This window comes from Propithecus coquereli, unplaced genomic scaffold (assembly GCF_000956105.1).
Source record: "Propithecus coquereli isolate 6110/MARCELLA unplaced genomic scaffold, Pcoq_1.0 Scaffold39, whole genome shotgun sequence".
NCBI classification, from domain to species: Eukaryota; Metazoa; Chordata; class Mammalia; order Primates; family Indriidae; genus Propithecus; species Propithecus coquereli.
The window spans coordinates 2071244-2077337 of record NW_012149618.1 but is presented as its reverse complement, the minus strand read 5'-3'; positions in this window follow the sequence as shown (position 1 = coordinate 2077337).

Genomic DNA, 6094 nt, shown 5'->3' with positions numbered 1-6094 from the left:
CCCGCCTCCCCGCCGGCCGGCTCGGCGGAGCTCCGCGAGGGCCTAGGTGACCGGCGATGGCCGAGGACCCCAGGGCGGGCGCCCGGAGGGGAAACGCAGGCCGAGGTGGCATCTGCGGGGCGGGGGGGCTCGGCCTCCTCCTTCCCGCCGGGTGTGCGCGGCCCCGCTAGGCCGGCCGCCCGGAGGCCCGCCCACCCCGCACCGGGTCCGCTCCGAATTCACCCCCTTTACAGGGGTCCCCAACCCATGGTGGGTTGTATGATTATTTCAGTATATGTTACAATGTAATAATAATAGAAATAAAGTGCACAATAAATGTAATGACTTGAATCGTCCGGAACCCATCCTCCCCCACCCCTCATCCCCGGTCCGTGGAAAAATCATCTTCCGTGAAAACGGTCCCTGGTGCTGAAAAGGTTGGGGACTGCTGCGGGCATTTATCCCCTCCAGCTCTCAGAGCCGGGCGAGGCAGCCTCGTTAACCCCATTTTACTGACGAGCATACTGGGGCGCAGAGAGGTCCTGTGGCAGCCAGGACCTAAACCCAGCTTTGACTAGAGTCCTACTGCCTGACACCGCGCCCTCGGCCCCCTTGCAGAGCGGTTCCCAAGTTCCCAGCGCCCTCCTACCCGATGCTCACCGGTCCCAAGAACCCGAGCTCCGGCACACACACAGCGCGCGGTTACGCGGCTGCGTCCATTCTTCGGGCGAGGAAACTGACGCTCGGGACCGAGCCGTGGCGGAGACCTCCCTCAGATCGCTGCAGGACCCCCGTCCCCTCTCGCATTCCCTTCTTTTAATCTGCTCTTCCTTTTTTGTTTTCACCTCTTCCTTCCAACCTCTCTCGACTCCGGCTCGGGGCTCCCCTTGAGAAGCCCTTCCCAGAAGCTTCGGTGGCCTTGACCTCGCCACCCGGCCCGAGGACCCCCTTCGCCCTCGGTGTGTCTGCGGCGCCCTCTGCAGGTGATCGGGGGCTGGCGCAGGCCTGTCACCGGACGGGCTTTACCTCGAGGGGCAGTGTGGCCACCAACAAGTTGGCCTTAGCCCCAGGGCTGGTCCTTAGAGGGCTCCGTTGACTCTAGTCTTCAGCCTCGGGACCCTCGGGAGGTCCCCCCACCTACAAACAAAAGCCTCTCTTCTGAGATGACGGACACCTGGCATCGTGTAGTCTGAACGCCACGAGAACCGGCACCAGATAAGATGAACACAACTTTTCAGCGCAAAGAGACGTTTCAGATTACTAACTGAATCTTAATATGTTGCAGAGGAAGAAACTGAGACTCCAAGAGCAGAAATGCTTTGCTCCAATGCCACACAGCGGGAAAGAAGCAGAGCTGTGACTAGAAGCCGGGCCCCGCCCCAAGGCCACGGGGTGGAGGAGCTACCCTCAGCCTTTCTCCTCCCTCGGCCACGCCAGTGACATACTCAGAGTGGCCCAGTCGGACTCAAGCTCTCTTGGGTCTGGGGTGAGGGGCTTATTTCCCAGGGAAGTGGGAAGAAGAAACATGGCAAAAAGCAGAAAGAAAATAGACACAGATGAAAATATAGGGCTCCAGGAAGGAAATGGAGGGTCTGAGGTGGGAGGGTGAAGGGCTGAAAGAAGACCGTGAATGAAAAGGATCCCGCCTTTGATTCACTTTTCCTTTCCTGCCCTGTAGGGTCTCTCTTGTCATCTCCATGCCCGGCCAGGACAACAGGCATAACCCGGGTGTAATCCAGGACTGGGCCATATGGTCCCCTACAGCTGAGCCCTGGATGTAGATGCCACATCTGCTGCGGCTCCTCTTCCTCAGCATGGCTACTCGCTCTGCATCCAACTTCCAGCCCTGCCCTTCACCCCCAGCAAGGCATTCACAGCCGCTTCCATTTCCGCAACCACACCGGATCTTGGTTCTCTTTTATTTTCTGTCCCAGCTGAGGACATCACATTTTACCTGGGAATCTTCTCCCTAACCCTTGCACCCAACTACTCACCAGGGCCTGGCAATTCTGCTTCCACCATGTGTCATGGAGCCCCTGCCTCCTCTTCAGAGAAGCTACTGTCACAGCAGAAACCCTGCAAACCTGGGTTCTGGCTGAGTTAGGGACAACACAAGTGTGAGACATCAGGTCGGGCCACCCAACTAAATGGAGCTATCTCCTCACTGTTGCAGAACGTTCCAGAGCCTCTCCATGGCTTCTTACCTGTTGGTGAATCCCCAGGGACCTGACACAAGTGCCCAGACACATACATTACCTTGATTTGCTGAAGGCCCAGGAACCCTGCAGGAAGGAATTCAGCTTCATGTGGAGTCAGAAACGCTTAGATCTTTCCTTGGACTGAGATTACTGGAAGAAGGTTGGTTGGAAGGAGCCAGGAAAGCTGCCCGCAGAGGCTGGGCTTGTATGTAAAATACCTCATCCCATCCATCTAGGGGTAGGGATGGCCTTTTCTGGGCTCACAAACTGAGGGAGGCCAAGGAACATTTGGGTAAGCACCTCTGAGAATTCTAGGGAATATTGTATTTAACTTTTCATTTCAGGAAATTCTAGACGCGAGGCAGGAGGATAGCTTGAGCTCAGGAGTTTGAGACCAGCCTGAGCAAGAGTGAGACCCCATCTCTACTAAAAATGGAAAAATTACCCAGGCATGGCGATGTGCACCTATAGTCCCAGGTACTTGGGAGGCTGAGGCAGAAGGATGGCTTGAGCCCGGGAGTTTGAGGTTGCAGTGAGCTACAGTGACGCCATTGCACTCTACCCAGGAAGACAGAGTGAGACTCTGTCTCCAAAAAAAAAAGAAAAAAGAAAACTCTAGACATAAACATAACTAGAGATAATAGCATTATGAATTCCCATGTACTCGTCTCCCAGCTTCAATGCTTATCAGCCCACAGCTGATTTTGTTTCTATATACCTGCTTACTCTCCCCTCATAAAATTTTTTAAAAAACAGTTTTATTGAGCTATAATTCACATATTATACAATTCATTCATTTAAATATTTTTAGTATATTCATTGTATTGTACAACCATCATCACAATTTAATTTTCAAACATGTTCATGTCCCCAAAAGAAAACTGTACCCATGAGCAGTCAACTCCTTTCCCCACCCATCCCCCAGCCCTAAACAACCACTAATCTACTTTCTGCTTCTATAAATTTGTGGATTCCATACATTTTAATATAAATGGAATAATAAAACATGCGGCCTTCTGCGGTTGGCTTTTTTCACTTAGCATAAGTTTTCAAGGTTCATTCAGGTGTCAGTGCTTTATTCTTTTTTATTTCGGAATAACATCCCATAATACGCATATATATTTTATTGATCAGTTCATCCGTTAATGGACATCTGGGTGGTTTGCACTTTTTTGGCCATGGGTGTCACGAACAATGCTGCTGTGAACCTTTGTGTACAAGTTTCCGTGGGACATTTGTTTTCATTTCTCTACCCAGGGGTGGAATTGCTGGATCCTATGGTAACTCTATGTGTAACTCTTTTTTTGGACTAGTCAGGCGCAGTGGTGAGAAAGGGGAAAGAGTTGAACAAGGAGTTCGATCTGTAACTGACTGGACAATCGATTGAGAGAACTCACTGCTTGTGCACCAGCCTCCATGTTTAACTTTTTGAGGAACTGCCAAACCGTTTTCTGGAGTGGCTGTGCCATTTGACATTCCCACCTGCTGTCTATCTTTTGGATAATGGCCATCTTAGTGGGTATGAATTAGTATCTCATTGTGGGGTTTTTGTTTTGTCTTGCTTTTTAAAGGGTCTTGCATTGTCACACAGGTTGGAGTGCAGTGGTGTGATCACAGCTCACAGCAACCTCAAACTCCTGGGCTCAAGCGATCCTTTTGCCTCAGCCTCCTAAGTAGCTGGGACTACAGGCATGCGCCACCACACCCAGCTAATTTTTTTATTTTTTGAAGAGACAGAGTCTTGCTTATGTTGCCCAGGCTGGTCTTGAACTCCTGAGCTCAAGTGATCCTCCCACCTCAGCCTCCCAGAGTGCTGGGATTACAAGCATGAGGCACCTCACTTGTCCTCATTGTGGTTTTGATTTACATTTTCCCTAATGACTAACACTGCTGAGTATCTTTTCATGTGTTTATTGGACATCTATCTTCCTTAAGGAAATGCCTGTTGAAGTCCTTTGCCCATTTTAAAATTGAGTTATTTGTCTTTTTATTATTGAGTTGCAAAAGTTCTTTGTATATTCTAGATAAAGACCTTTATAGAGATAGGACTTAGGAATATTTTCTTCCCTTCTGGGAGTTGTCTTTTCACTTGAGTTATTGTTTTCAGCACAAATGTTTTGATTTTGATATAATCCAATTTATCTATTCTTTCTTTATTAGTTTTTTTGGTGTCATATCTAACAAATCATTGTCTAACCTAAGTTTACAAAGCATTACTCCTATGTTCTCTTCTAAAAGTGTTACAGTTTTAGCTCTTACATTTAGGTCTATGATCCATTTTGAGTTTATTTTTGCATATGGTGTGAGGAAGGAGTCCATCTTCATTCTTTTGCATCTTGATATCCAGTTGTCCCAGCACCATTTGTTGAAAATACTATTCTTTCTCCCATTTAATTTTCTTGGTACACTTGTCAGAAACAATTGAGGTCGGACACAGTGGCTCACAGCTGTAATCCTAGCACTTTGGAAGGCCGAGGTGGAAGGATCTCTTGAGCCCAGGGGTTCAAGATAAGCCTGGCAAATAAGTCCTGGTCTCTACAGATTTTTTTTAAAAAATTAGCCAGGTGTGGTGGCATGTGTCTGTAGTCCCAACTACTCAGGAGGCTGAGGCAAGAGGATCACCTGAGTCCAGGAGGTTGAAGGTTGCAGTGAGCTATGATGACACCACTGCACTCTAGCCCAGGCAACAGAGCAAGAGACCCTGACTCAAAAAACAAACCAAAACAAAACAAACAACAAGAAAAAACCATTGGCCATAATGTCCTCATAGAACTTTGAAACAGATCTTAGATATCTTATCATTTTATCTATAATTATTTCTATATGTATCTCTAAAGATAGAAACTATTTTTATAAAATATAACACAAAAATATTATACAACTAAAAACTAGCAATTTCTTAATATGGTAAAATGTTTATTCAGTGTTCATATTTCCCCAACTGTCTTACACATTTTTTAAAAAAGCAGTTTGTTTATTTGATTCAAAGTCCCGATAAGGTCCGTACGTTTTTTTCTTTGTAATTTATTTGTAGAAGAAGCTGGATCTTTTGTCCTGTCGTGTTTCCCACAGTTTGCGTTTCGTTGATTCCATCTCTTAGGATAGTTTAACATACTGCTCTATCTTCCGATTTTCTCTAAATTGGTAGTAGAATGTAGTGACTTAAATTCAAATTGTTTGGATTTTGTCTTTTGCCATAACTATGCCATAGGAGGTGGTGGTTCTTCCATCAGGAGGCATGTAATGTCAGGTTGTCTCTCTTTCTGTGATGTCAGCAGTCATTATTGATAGCCTAAGTGTCACCTCCCTTTAAAACAGTCTAATTCCAAAGCTGGGCATTGTGGCTCTTGCCTATAGTCCCAGCTACACAGGAGGCTGAGGTGGGAGGATCGCTTGAGCCCAGGAGGTCAAGGCTGCAGTGAGCTATGATTGAGCCACTGCACTCTAGCCTGAGCAACAGAGCAAGACCTCATCTCTAAAAAAAATTAATAAAGCAAAACAAAAACAGTCTAATTCCCCAAGACAAAACTGATTCATCTGTCCTCAGTGTGCACGTCACACCACTGCTGTGGCATTTATTATGTTGCATTATAGTCGTTCACTCACATATACCTCCTGCATTGCAGCTATTCAAAGTTGATGCCCCACAGGGACTAACATGGTGCCTGACTTACAGCAGGCATCAGCAGTGAAGGCAAAATGGCCCTAGGACTGGGAGGACGACCTGTGGAGTACAGCGCCTGTGCAAGTCACTGAAACTTTTCCAGTGGTGGCAAAAGCCAATTGTCAAAATTTCAGGAATTTTTGCAAGTGGGTTATTAAAGAGCCATTATTAAAAATTAAATTATAAAAAGTTACAAATAAACGAATTATATTACACAGCCATAATGAATACTTAAAACTCATCAATTTCTCAT